The following is a 15,185-nucleotide window of genomic DNA, read 5'->3' as shown; positions in this document are numbered from 1 at the left end:
TTAGACTTTACACTATAATGAATTAAAGTAACTTTCTTCAAAGAAGGTTTTATTTGATAATAATCATAGTACAGACTATGATATTCCTTACAAGTATAAATGGAATGCCATAAGCTACCACAATGAAAACAAGGATTTTGTGGTTTAATCCTAACAGACTGACTCTTAACTCCTGAATTAGGAGGTAAAGAGTTTATATCTTTATTTTTCCTGCAAAAAGAAGCAAGATGGTTAGAGTTTCCACAGTTATAATATTTCTTTCTAGGAGCATTAGGAATAGGCATATAATTATTACTTTTATTCACACCTTCCTTTCCATTCCTATTTTTCCTAACTTCCTTTACCTTGTTGACATTTCTAATCTCTTTCAGTGTATTCTTAAGCTGCTTCTTTGTCATTAAGCCTATGTTGACTTCAGCTGGTTTATCCTGTTTTAATTTGTCAGAAGTTGACTTATTCTTAACTTCTGTCACAGACTCTTTCATCTTTTCAGAATCAGACTTTACAGTTTTTGCTACAAACTTAACAGGATTTACCTTTGGCTTAGCAGTCTGTTTAACAACAATTGGCTCAATTTGTTCAGTTCCTTTTTCACTTTTATCATCTCCATAACCTAAGCCCTCTTTCCAGTTTCCACTACTTAATAAATTCTGAGTTGTTCTGCCAGAGTTAGTCCAAGTTCTGATAATCTCTCTTTCCTTTTCTAAGTCAGCTTTAAGAGATTCATTCAATTTTAACACTTCATCTCTAACATATAAAGCATCATCTTTTTCTTTCTTAGTTTGATGAAGAAAAACTAAATCCTTTTATAAATAATCATTTCTCTTTTTATAAGCTAGATTTTCATATGTTAATTTTTCACATGTTAAAGTCTGATCTCTATAACTAATGAACATGGTTTTAAGATACAATCTCAACTCAGTAATATCATCAGTATGAAAGGCATAAGTTGTTTGAGGTACCTTCAATTCAGCAGTTTCAGGGCTGCTGTCAGCATTTGCCATCAGGGCATAGTTCACCTCATGTTCAGAATCTGAAGTTTCTGTCCAACTTTTCTTCTTTGTAACAAGTGCCTTCCCTTTGTCACTTTTTCCTTTCTTGCAGTCAGGAGATATGTGGCCTCTTTCACCACAGTTATAGCATTTGACATTTAAGTTGTCTCCTCGGTCAGATTTTCCTTTACCTTCAGACTTTCTGAACCCTTTCTTATCAGAACTTTCACTTTTCCTGGAAAACTTCTTGCCTTTTCTGAATTTCCTGTAGGCTATCTTTGTGATACCCTTTACCATAAGAGCACACAATTTAATCATCTCTTTATCAGCATCCATTTCAGGTAAACTTTCAGTTTCTGAATCATCATCATCAGAATATGATGACTCTGAATCAGACTTTATGATGAGAGCCTTTCCTTTGCCCCTTTTTGAGGCAACAATTTTAGGAGATTCCTCCTCAGCTTTAAGAGCAACTGTCCTTGACTTTCTTCCATGCCTCTTGCTCCTTTGATCCATCTCAAGTTCATGAGTCTTGAGTATACCATAAATTTCATCAAGAGTAGTTTTAGTAAGATCATAGTTGTCTCTTATAGTAGTAGACTTCAAATCCCAACTTTCAGGAAGAGCTAAAAGGAATTTTAGATTTGAATCTTCAAGATCATATTCCTTGTCCACTATTGACAGATCATTCAAGAGTTTGGCAAACCTGTCATATAAATAAGTTAATGACTCATCAGCTTTTGAGTCAAAGTGCTCATACTCTTGAGTGAGTATAGTCTTCCTGTTCTTCTTGATTGCATCAGTTCCCTAGCATCTTGTCTCCAAAGCATCCTATATCTCCTTTGCAGTTTTGCAATTAATTACCCTGTTTGACATGACATTATCAATGGCACTATGCAGCAAATGCCTTACCCTTGCATCCTTGGCAATAGATGAGATGTCTTCAGCTGTGTACTCACCTTTCTCCTTTGGTATGGTCTTTGTTGGTTGTTCAGCAACTACAACAGAGAGCTTGGTAGGCTTATGTGGTCCTTCATTAATTCTGTCAAGGTATTCTAGATCTGTAGCTTCCAGAAACATAGCCATCTTCACTTTCCATATGGGATACTCAGAAGGTCTCAGTATGGGAACCCTAATAGTCTTATATCGACTGTGGGTTTGAGTCTTTTGAGTTTCTTCAGTTTTGGTGGGCTTGGTTGGAGTTTGTGCTTCTCCAAACATGATTGTTTGGATCTTTACTGATGTGTGTTAACAGAAAAGCTCTGATACCAATTGTTAGATCACACAACACTGTAGAAGGGGGTTGAATACAGTGTTAATACAATTAAATCGATTTAACACAAGTATGTAACAAAGATCAAGTATACTGAATAAACTCTGTTACAATAAGAACTGTTGTTCTCTCTCAGTGATGAACAAATATCACTAAGAGCTGATAGGTTATAATGTATAATCTTCTCGATAATGATAACACATATAGTGTAAACCCTAAGTCTGTGTTTATATAGTACACAGTTATAAGATAACTTCTAATTGATATGGAATATAATTCTGTCTCCTAAAATATATCAATCAGATATCTTCTACAAGTCTTCCAGTCTTCTAACTCTTTCCATGCATATCTTCTTTTGTTGTAGTCTCGATCTTCTACTGTATATCAGCTTCCTTCCTTATATGAAAGTCTTCCCGCACTTAAGTTTTGATATGACCTTAAGTTCTGATATTAAGTTCTGACTTCCAGTAAGTCCTGATTTCAGTAAGTCCTGATATGTCCTGTTTGTTAAGATCTGAAAACTAAACATGAATCATATTAGACATGACATCTCAAATATATCTAACAGATACTATCAAATTTTGTATTATGTTTCAATGGTCCACTCTTTTCTCCTCGTGTTCGAAAGCAGCAAAAGGCGCTTATAATTTGGGAGGAAGAGTTTTGCTCCGGTTGGGAGAAGTGAATCAAGTGTTCAGAAACTATTCGGAAGCAGTGCTTGTAATTTGGGAAATGTGAGTTAATTAAATTTCAGTAGGGAACTATTAGTATGGTGATTATATTTATTTATGTATTTACTATTCTAAATTAATTAATATTAAAGGCTAATCAAAGGAACCCAAAAATGGGGGCATCCAAACTACAAATTAAACTATGTTTTTCTTATTTTACTTTCCAATATATCTAGAAAACTAAAGGCATAACACCGTAGCCCATGGTGGTATACACTATACAGCTTAAGTGAGCAAGTTAAATCATAATTTTAAATAAAGTTTACTAAAATAATATACGTTTTCGAGCTATGAACATCCAACAAAGTTCAAGATAGAGAAAATTCTCTTAGTAAACATGGATAACTTCCTGGGGGAGAATATAACTGGAGCTTCTGTTTACATGGGCTTATCTGCTTTAATTTTAGTAGTTTTTAACAAATCTACAACAATGTTGCGCAAGGGCAACACTAGAAATTTAGTTTTGAGATAAAAGAATATTTTATGAAGTATGTGCTTAAAAAATACTTGAAAGAAGACTTAATCGACTTAACTAAATTAAATTCCTGGATAAACAAAAGATATCAATGTATTGAAATCAATGTATTCATATCAATGTATTCAAATTTTATAATACTTTGATTAGTACATTTAGACATATAACAGGATCAATTCTGAGTCACAAAAATAATATAAAAAATTAAAAATAGTCCAATACTATATTGGGTACAGGGAAAAGACTACTTAACAGATATAATCAGTTAAAATGCAATCATTTCCAACCATCTGTATAATAACATATCTTTCTAACATAACAGAACAACCTTTTACCTGATAGAATGTTTCTTTCTAAAAGAATATAACAACCTTTTACCTGATAGAATGTTTCTTATATTTCACGCTCGCACCCTGTCACTCTCTCTCACACACACACACACAAAAAAACATAATAATTTAAAGCAATAAATGCAATTAAGGTTGTAAAAGTCTCAAGTTTTCCTTGAGAATACTGGGCCCTCGGTACATTAGAAGATACAATTTAAGCCTTTTTTAAAGCTTATAACTTAAGCTTCACACCGGTAGCAAAAGAAGAATTCAAAAAGAAATTGAAAGAATCATATCAAATTACTGCAATAAAATAATCATATGCATACCATCAAACTTTAATAATTTTCACGAGTTGCATGCATATAATCCTACAAACAATATTTTAGAAATATTAGACAAATATTGGGCAAAAAATTGATCCACTAACAAACCTCCATGTCGTTAATGAAACCTTTAAGAGAACGATAGTGTGCATATACGATTAGATTAAATCTTAATTTATATATTCCAATGCTTAAACAAACAGTAGCAGCTCCTATACATCAACCAATCTATCTCAAGTCCCTTATAAGTATAATGATTGCATACCTACATCTTCCTCCAATATAGGAGCTTCCCATCCTCTCAAATACAAAATCAGTTGTAACCTCAAGCCATTCTTGTCTATATCTTTGGACCTTCCATCATAAAACCCAATGCTTATACCCTGCCCACCCCACTGCAGTATGAACACTCTATGAAAATGAGGATTACAACTCGACTCGATCACCATCTTAAAAATCTACTTAAATTATCCATTTCACTTTACATCGACATGTGAATTAAATGAAGAACTTTGCACTGAAGCCGAAATAAACCCCAAAAATCTACCGAGTGAATCCTCCTGGTCCAGGCTTCTTGAATTAAAATTCCAAAACACCTTAGGTTTATATGTAGCAATCAGTCCACTATTGGCTACTATAGAAGACATTATCGAGTAAGAGAATGAAGAAATTATTTAATGAAGATATAATTTAAATATTAACTTGCTCATTATACACTAATCAGTTTTCCAAACCATCAATTAACCTGAAAGGGTAAAATAGTTGGGTATTAAAAAATCTCATTATTGATGTTGATAGTTTCAATGCCATTCAACTATTACAGGAAGTGGAGTGGCCATCTACTGAGCTCGACATAATAGTCAGTGAGCCATTGAGTTTACAAACAACCATACCGTAAACATAAAGCTACTTACCCCTCCAATTTCAACTTCACCTACATACTTATAACCTTAATCACAGATAAACCACAAAATTATATAAAAACTTCATCATTATCTATATAGACACTGTTGTGCAAGACATACCTGTACAATAACAAGACAAAGTCAAATTGATAACCCTAAGTAAGTTGTATTGTAATCTTAGTTTGCATTTTATATTTGTAACATTTAAAGTCTGTAAAAATCAAAAGAGCAGTCTTGAGTCTTTTTCTTTAAATAGTATCGAGCCTAAGAATTTTATCTGGAAGAAGATCAAGAAAATCACGCCTCAGAAGAATTATGAAGAAGCTTGGAGTTGAATAAATCTGTTTTGGGAAAAAATTTCTAAGTCAAGAACTCTACAAGTCACATATTGAGTGTTATAGAGAAGCCATTGGAGAACTCCAGAATGACTTATAGAGAACTCAGGAAAGCTACTAGAGAACTCAGAGATATCGACAAGTCAAATTGAAGACATGAAGATTGGAGATATCTACAAGTCATTTATTCACTAGAGAACTCAGAGTTATCGACAAGTTAAAATTCATTACAGAACTATGAGTTATCGATAAGTCAAATTTCACTAGAGAACTCAGAGATATCAACAAGTCAAAATTCATTAGAGAACTCTGAGTTATCGACAAGTCAAATTTCACTAGAGAACTCTGAGTTATCGACAAGTCAACATGTCACTAGAAAACTTAGAGATATCGATAAGTCAAAGTGAAGATATGCAGATGAGAGATCTCGACAGGCTAACAAAAATTGCATTAGCAGTTGATGCTAGGAGTACAATTGCCAATGATCCTGCTATGGGGGAGGCAAGTTTATCACTTTCATGTGATAGTTCTTTGTAAGAAGTACAAGGGTTTGAGGCTGGTGTATATGACAGTAACCCAGTCAAACCCCATCCACTTTAATTGGAGGTTCCCACTACAAGTGGAGGACAACACACTGTCATAAACACATAGCAATCTGTGAGCAAAACTATGCCTTTAGTCACAGGTGGTTATGATCCCTCAACAGCTCAATCCTCAACCTCACAACCTCAACAACCATACATTATATCTCAATGGCTGCAAGAATCTGGTTCTCAACCTAAATCTATAGATGATCTTCTAGTTGAACAGATTTCTGGAATGGCAAATATCTCACAGCATCTACTCACTTCTGACATGAGCAATCAAGACTATCAAGCCATCATGCTCACATATAATGAAGATGTTGAAAAACCAAAGGAGAAGATTGTGAATAATGGAGAACATGATGGAAATGTAGATGCATGGCTATCTCAGGATTTTGTGTTGGAGATGGATCAAGTCTTGGCCAGATTCAGGGATGAGTATGTTACAATTCTTGGGAGCAATACCAAGGCCTTGACTCCACAGGATGTCTATGATGCAGTGACTGAGGTCTACAAAGCTCAACTCAAGGCTTTTCACCTGTTTGGTAAAGCCCTAGAACTCAAGTTGACTGGTCATGAAGACAAAATAAGGATGCCGGTGAAGGACAAAATGGATGAGATCATCCCATCTCAAGTACAGATCACCTCCAAGTTCAAGCATTTTGCTGATCAAATGTCAAGGATGGATCTTACTACCATTGAAAAGGAAGTCAAAAATCTCAAATAATCCTTCCTTTCTCTTCATATAGTGCTCCAACAACAAATCACTCATTCAAATGATACAAAGGTCAAGCTGGAACAACTTCACCAAAGCAGATATGAGCCTTTAACTTTGCTCATGGATGGCATCAAACAGGCTGTGGAAGCAACTTTTGGCTCCTCAACATCCACTAGTTCTTATCAGCCTGGCTCCACTTCTACAAATCTGCAAATCCAATCTCTCCAAACTCAAGTCTCAGAATTGCAGACCTCTAATGCTTCTCTCTGTACACAGGTCTAAGCCTTGACTTCTCTAGTCAAAAGTCAATAAACAGACATCCAGACCCTATTGGACTCTCATAAACATCTTCAAATGCAGAATTTTGTTGCTTTGGGGGCCATCATGGGGAAGCTCAACATTTCACTGCTTGCTTTACCTGAACAAATAAGGCCAGAGTTACCAACTCCCCTCCTCATGCCTGTCACCAAGACTAAGTGGAAGATTGAGGCTAGGATTTAACAGTCCAGGGATGCTAAATCAAAATCTAAAGAGCCTGTTCAGGTGGGGGAAAGCTCAAATGCTCAAGTTGATGTTGGAAAATAAAGACTTCTAAGGGCTGCAGAAGGATCCAATCAAGATCAGGAATTCAATGACTTTCTTGCAGCACTAAGAGTGTCTCTTTAAAACAACTATATGGCCTGCAAGAAAGCTTTGGACAAGAATATCAATTTCATAAGGGCAGTGGTGGTGGAAGTTGATAATTTTCTACAGAAAAGGATTGTCATGAACATAAATGATGGTGGTGTGGATAGATGTCTCCAGGTGTCTCTTTCATATATTCAAACTTTAAGAGCATCTAAATTGGATGTAATGATTGACCGAGTGAATCCAGTCATTCAAGAAGACACTCAACTCCTCCAAGAACTCAAAAAGGAACAGATAGTAGCTTTTCCAGAAGCTTATCTATATCCACACAAAGAAGTAGTTTATGTCAGTCCAACAACCAATCAAGCAAGACATCTAATTGTTCCTAAACATTGTGTTAGATCAAACATGAGGCTGATCATGACATTGTAATCTGATCTAAAGCACAAAAAGAACAAGAAGCAAGAGGATGTGGAGATGATAAGAATCTTGGATATATACTTTGTCAATGCTGACACAATGCTGCCAAATACTCAATACAATTTAAGGAAAGATGAGGATGATGATGAGCAGAAGGATGACAAACAAAAGCCTTCTGGCTCAAATCCAAGTCAAATCTCTAAAGCAGCTGGTAGCAAAGATAAGAGTCAACGAGAGAAGAAAGAAGAGGAAAAGAAGGATGATGAGAAGAAGAGCAGAAGTGAGAGGAGAAGCAAAAAGAATCATGATGGCTCAGAACCACAACCAACCCTAAAAATCCAAACACAACTAGCTCAACCTTCAGCTCAACCTTCAAAGTCAACAATCTCAAACATCAAACCACCTCAAACCTCTAAGAATAAATTCCTATTCAAGCAAACTGCTAATTCTTTTCTAAAAACTCCAATCACCACAAGCCAAACATCTCTTAAGAAAATCTCAACCTTACCTTCTGTCAAACCATCACACAAAACTCATTTCAAGTCTGTTGGGAGAAAACCTAAGAAAGCTAAGCCTACTGAAAAAGTTAAAGTTACTGAAAGGGCCATATGGAATTGCTTCAAGCAGAAAGATTTTCTACCCTTAAACTGGTGCAGTTCAAATGAAGACTATTTTTAACAACTGGCTGAGGAAATAGTTAGAGTCTGGGTTGTTACTCTAAAGGAAGTAAGAATCTACTTTCAAGATGGGTCCTTCACTTTTCTAGGCAGCAATTTGATGGACTCTCTCTCTCCAATAGAAATTAAAAGAGTGATAAGTTTGTTCAAAGATAAGGATACTGCTTCAAGAGTATGGAGATCAGTTCTAGCTGAATGGTTCTAGCTGAATGGTTGATTGCAAGAGAGGAAAGAAGAGTAAGGGGCATAGCACAGTATGAGGATAAAAAGGAGAAAGTATGATGAAGAGATTGAAATGTACATCAAAAGATCAGAAGAACTTAAAGCTAAAGGGATGAGCAGAATTTCTAAAGATGGAAGATTTCTGAATGTAAAAGCTGGCACATTTTCAAAATTCAGAATTGAAATGCTAGATGGTTATCCAAAGCAAGACAGACTCAAGCTGATAAAAGCTCTAACAGGAACTCCAGTTATATAGGAACTTGAAATTCTTGTATATTTAAAGGACCTCATTAGAGAAGAATCAAAAGTTCCAGTCTTTGTCTAATGCTTGTAATTCTCAAACTCAAAATCATCTAATGTACAATTGTTGTAATTGTGTCAATTTTTATATTAGTCTTATTTTTCATTATAACTTGGAGTTAGTCTTGTTAACAGGCATGAATTTATGTTAAGCAATAATCTCATAAATTGGGGGAGATTTTTGTGCAGGACATGCCTGTACAATAACAAGACTAAGTCAAATTGACAACCCTAAGTAAGTTATATTGTAATCTTAGTTTGCATTTTATATTTGTAACATTTAAAGTCTGTAAAAATGTCAAAAGAGCATACTGGAGTCTTTTTCTTTAAACAGTATTAAACCTAAGAATTCTATCTAGAAGAAGATCAAGAAGATCATGCCTCAGAAGAATTATGAAGAAGCTTGGAGTTGAATAAATATATTTTGGTAAAAATGTTTTAAGTCAAGAACTCTACAAGTCACATATTGAGTGTTATAGAGAAGCCATTGGAGAACTCCAGAATGAATTATAGAGAACTCAGGAAAGCTACTAGAGAACTCAGAGATATCGACAAGTCAAATTGAAGACATGAAGATTGGAGATATCGACAAGTCATTTGTTCACTAGAGAACTCAGCGTTATCGACAAGTTAAAATTCATTACTGAACTATGAGTTATCGATAAGTCAAATTTTACTAGAGAACTCAGAGATATCAACAAGTCAAAATTCATTAGAGAACTCTGAGTTATCGACAAGTCAAATTTCACTAGAGAACTCTGAGTTATCGACAAGTCAACATGTCACTAGAAAACTCAGAGATATCGATAAGTCAAAGTGAAGATATGCAGATGAGAGATCTCGACAAGCTAAATTATCTTATCTCAGAGACCTCTATAAGTCAAATCAACTATGGAATATTAGAGATCTCGATAAGTCAGTATACTTATCGAGATGTCAAGATCTCTATATGCCTAATTGGAGATCTCGAGGTAAAATCTCAAAGTACAAATTGCAGACCAGTTCAATATCCAAGATTAAGAATTAACAAACAATCCAACTAGTTGGATTGACAAGTCTATAAAAAGCAGCTTGCAGAATGTGCAAGATCAAGGGTGAAGATTAACTGACAAAGGAAGATCAAAGTTAACACAGTATGCAAAGATATGCTAATCCATAAATGGAAGATATACTTTTCCTAAAATGGAATGATTAGTGACATCTTACTAAAGTTAATAGCATATCTTATTATACAATGTGTAAACCGGCAGTTAACTGAGATATAAAGTTAACACTGGTCCTTTGTTAAATATAACAAATTAAGATTAGAAATCTTTTATTCTCTCAAGGAAGAAGCTAAGCTCTTTATTAACAAAGAGCCTAGAAATTTTGTAGCAAAAAATTCTTAATTTAAATATAAAGTTAAGTGAGTTTTGAAAGATCTGTGTTCACTATTATTGCATGCTTAAATTCAGTAATAACACACATCACTGCAAGATTTACATTTACTTTGTTCAAACCATAAATACTTCAAGAAAAGCATGAAAACACAAAATCACATTTCCCCCCTCTCTGTGTAATTCATTACCTAACAGACACACATATGAATTGAAAACCCCAGAAATATGAATCGAATCAAACAAATAATAAACTCAGTTGAATTAATACATATAGATATGCATACATGCTTATATCTATAATTATATAATTGATTATAAGTATATGTAATGTTGGCTGAAAATTTGAGAATTGAAGAATTGAAAGTTTTAGTGAATTTAAGTTGGAGGGCACTCACAATTTGGATGGGGCGAGGTTTGTCGGTTTTGGGTCTGTAGAGCAGTGACCTAATTGAATATTAGGGGGAAATTAACGTGTGAATTGAAACTTTTTTTAATATAATGATATGATTATAATATAAATATTATAAAATTAACTCCTAGAAGTGTTGGGATGTTGATCCAAACTACCAACAATTAAATTACATTTTGCTTATTATAGTATAAATAGTATAGATAATCATGATAAAGATCAAAACTTTACACTACATGTCAACTAAAATCAATCCATTTCCCATTAAAAGGACTTCCTTAGATTAATCCTATAATTTTCTTGTTATATTTCTATGTTGTCATATATTTAAACGCGTACTAATAGATCCATGACATTCCTGAAATGTAAAGATAGAAACTTGAGTTTAGATGAAAGTATTAAATGTAGATTAACTACTTGAGATACACAAGTACAATATATAGATTTGTATAAAATGAAAGCATATAAAGCAAAAAAACGGTAAAAGATTGTGCAAAGTGAAAAGTAGCAAGATAAATAAATGAGGGACATACATCTTCAAGAGGAACAACTGTAAGAGAGCAGAAGCAATGAATAAGATGAAAAAGAAGAAGAAGAGAGCTGAAGTGAATGTTTTCATTTTTTTGCAGAGAATGGGTGTGGGTGCTTTTCTAACAAGTATGGCTTGTAATATTTTTATACTATAGTATTATAAACATGAAACTGGTGTAAAATAATCTATCACTGGTATTGGTAACTAATCATTCACTATAATTTTTAGTAAAAGATATATTAAACATAGATAAATGATGTCAATCCCAAGTATATACTCCATCTGTTTGATTTTAACTGTCTCTTGATTTTTCTACACGCGTCTCAGGATGCATTGGATGCATAGTAAAAATTATCATTTTTAAACAGAAGTTTAAGTTATATATTTTTATTCATAAAAAGAAAATTTTGAAAATTATTAATTTAACTATGCGGTCAATGCACTTAGAAATGAGTGCAAAAAAGTCAAACGTCTATTAAAAAGAAACGGTGGGAGTATCAATAATAATAGATTGCCATGAGCATAATTGTTATTGGGAGAAATTCATAACAACACGAATTTGGAGGTTCTGGAATCATAGAGCAAATTATAGGGTGTTGGCTCGAAATATTACTATTTGGGGGAGAATGACCTCAAATGTCACTTCCTGAAAGGGTACAAAATTAATTACCAAAATAGTTACAAATGCCACATTTCAGATATTTATTGGTTAAATATAAATGAACCCCCTGCATTCAGAATAATAGCACCAATTAAATTATTCCATATTGCCACATCACCCACACCATGTCATTTCCCCAAAATGCAAGATAATTTTATATTTTTAAGCTTAACACATTAATCTAAGCGGTGTTTTGTTCGTATTTTATTCATATCTATAAATGTTTTACTATTTTTAAAACCCAAATTAAGATTTGGCGAACCATAAAATATTAAAAACGTGTAACAATTAGAATTTCGTTCCTAGGGCCCTAAACCCTAGATTAAATTAGGGTTTAGGCTCTAGGATTACCTAAATCCTAAACGTAAGTTTTATTAATTTATTTTTTAATATTTCTAAAACGCAAAAGGGGGATTAGTGAACCCTAAAAGGTTAAAAATTGTTAAATTGGATATTTTATTATTATTATTATTTTTTAATTTTTTTAAACTCAAAAGGGGATTATTGAACCTTAAAAAATTAAAAATTGTTAAATTGGGGCCACTCTTGAATTTTAAAAAATTAATTTAAAATTTTAATATTTTTGAAATAATAAAAATGTATGAAATTAGAAAACATTGATTAAAAACTAATGAAATTGTACTTTTTAGTTGTATTTAATTGTTAAAAACATAACATCAAGTGTTGTTTAGGATCTCCAAACGTGACTTAAAGTAATGTAATAAATTAAAGCAAAAGAAGTTAAAAACGTGGAACGAGATTTCGTTTTCTTATTTAATAAAAACATGATATGAAACTAGGTTATAGAGTGACATTTTGGGCCATCTTTTCAAAAAGTGACATTGAGGGCCATGTGTCTCAAAAAAGTGACATTTGTGGCCTTTTTCTAAATTATGTTGATTTGAAGCTGTTTTCACGAAGAGCGCGAAGAACACGGGACAAAAATTGATGGATGTTGTAGATGATCTTGTTTGAAGATCTTTAGAATGCCAGAGGAAATGTATTTTATCTATCTTATTTCAAACTATCGATCATCCGTAAACAAGAGTCTTATGTTCCCTTTCATAGGGGTTCAAGCCACACTGTAATATCCTGTATATTTTAGAATTAGATTAATAAAAGAATAATAGAAAAAAGTATTAAAATTATATAAGGACTAGGATTTAAAATTGAATTAGACTAATGGACCTAAAATTTGGATCAGATTCTAATATGGATAATTTGTAGGTTAAGATATATGGTTTGTGTCATTATAAATGCATCTCATTCGTCTTCCTCGTCTTAATTATTGAAATTCGTAGGGCTTTTATTCATAAAATTTAGCAGTCTTGTAAAATTCGTAGAAAGTTCATCGTAAGTCGGAATTCAGTGATCCTAGATTTTTCGGAAAGGTCTTTTCATTCTCTACAACTTTGGTGTTTCGTATTTTTCAATAAAACATCGTTTAGAGGATTAAAAAGACTAAATTCAGATCTGGTTAGGTTTTGAGGTAAGTTTTTCGATCGATCTTGCTAGTGTTTTCAAAATTGTATGTTATGCATTTATATTTGATTATCAAAATATGGGCTAAGTGATGATATATTTAAAAGTATTATGTATTATAGTATATGTATTGTCGTATATGTGTTATGTGCCAACTATAATTTTGGATTTCTGATTTGTGCCATGGTTTGTGAAAATATCGAATTAAAACTTAGGACCGAAGTCACCGGATTGTAGTGACAGTTTTTTGAAAATTTAGGACCGTTATCACCGGGTTGTAGTGGTCGTTGCATGAGTTATTGATTTTGAATTATTGTTATTTATATGTTATGTGTATTGTGTGTATCGAATAAGAATAAGAATATGTACCGACTCTTTGTTCTGTATATTGTATCGTATAGATTATCGTATTTTATTACATGTGCTACTATTACTTGGCCTACTATTACTTATAAAATTATGTGTTTGGTAAGGTTTGGTAGTGAAACTTGTAGTCGCTTCCCACAAAAGCTGAAAGTAGCTTTTGTGATCCCTTCAGGCCTGGTCATGGGTCTTCGAGTTAATAGAGAATAAGTGGTGTAAGTTGATAGTGAGGTGATCTCCATGTAATGAGGTAGCATGTCCTTAATTCTTCTCTTATAGCTTAAATTAGTTTTCCATAGCGATATTAATGAGATTTGACCTCTAATTGGGTTGGTCTCATATCCATTATTTAGCGATGTGACCCTTAGATAGGGGTATGCTCACTTGTTTTCATAGCGATGAGACGTGACTTCTATTAATAACGCTTCGTGTCTTGGTAATGGGCGTGAGAGCTTGTTGGGCCCGTTTAGGACCCATGCCAAAAGCGGACATAATAATAACCATAACAATAGTGATACATACTATATAGGATTATATATGCAATAAGCTAATACACTACACTGATGAAGAAGAAAGAGATCTCACTCTGTGTATTTTATACCTAGTATGGTTGCCCATTTTATACTAGTAATTATATTGTCTAGTTTTAGATTTATCAAACTAAATATTTATTTATGATTGAACTTTTTAGGTGAGTTTATGATTATAAAAATCGAGAATCGTAATCAGTTGAGTTCTTAATTAGAGATTGATAGACAAATTTGGAAATAATCGGTAATTATTAAGAAATCAATAAACCAAATTTTGAAGACCACTAGTTTTGTTTGCTACTGTAACTTTAAAGAATTTCCAGGAAGAACAATAATGTTTTTTTTTTGAAAAAAAAATCAGAATTAATTCAATAATGAAAAGCCATACGGCATCTACAAGAACAATCGAGTCGAACAAACATAAAACAGATCATATCGCTGATTAATTTAGTCTTTATAAAGACACAATCAAGCGATTTGTTGAAATTGATATATACACATGTATCGCCTTCACCAAAACCTGTTTGAGATATCGATCGTAATTGCAATCCCATATAAATCTTTATCGCTGAATCAAACCTCTGAAAATCTGGCAAATCTAACGACCTGGACATCGAATCACACAAAATCACACCAAAAAACACACCAAGCTCTCACAAGGAGAGAATAAACAAAACCTAAATAAATTGGGAACAAATCTCATCCAATAAAGATTTTATCAAACAAAAATACAATCTTGAACGATAAAAATCCTTACCCGGGGAGGAGTATTATTGAAAAATACGAACAAAGTAAGAAAAATAGATGATTTGAGGTTTTCCACCGGTGAAAACCGATGGAAGCCCTGAACGGCGGTTAGAAAAAAAGAAAGGCCGAGAGAGCTTTTTTTTGGGTTTGAGGAGGCAAATATTATAG

The sequence above is a fragment of the Apium graveolens genome, chromosome 5 (genome assembly GCF_009905375.1).
Source record: "Apium graveolens cultivar Ventura chromosome 5, ASM990537v1, whole genome shotgun sequence".
NCBI classification, from domain to species: Eukaryota; Viridiplantae; Streptophyta; class Magnoliopsida; order Apiales; family Apiaceae; genus Apium; species Apium graveolens.
The sequence above is the reverse complement of the archived record's forward strand: the minus strand, read 5'-3'. Positions refer to the sequence as shown.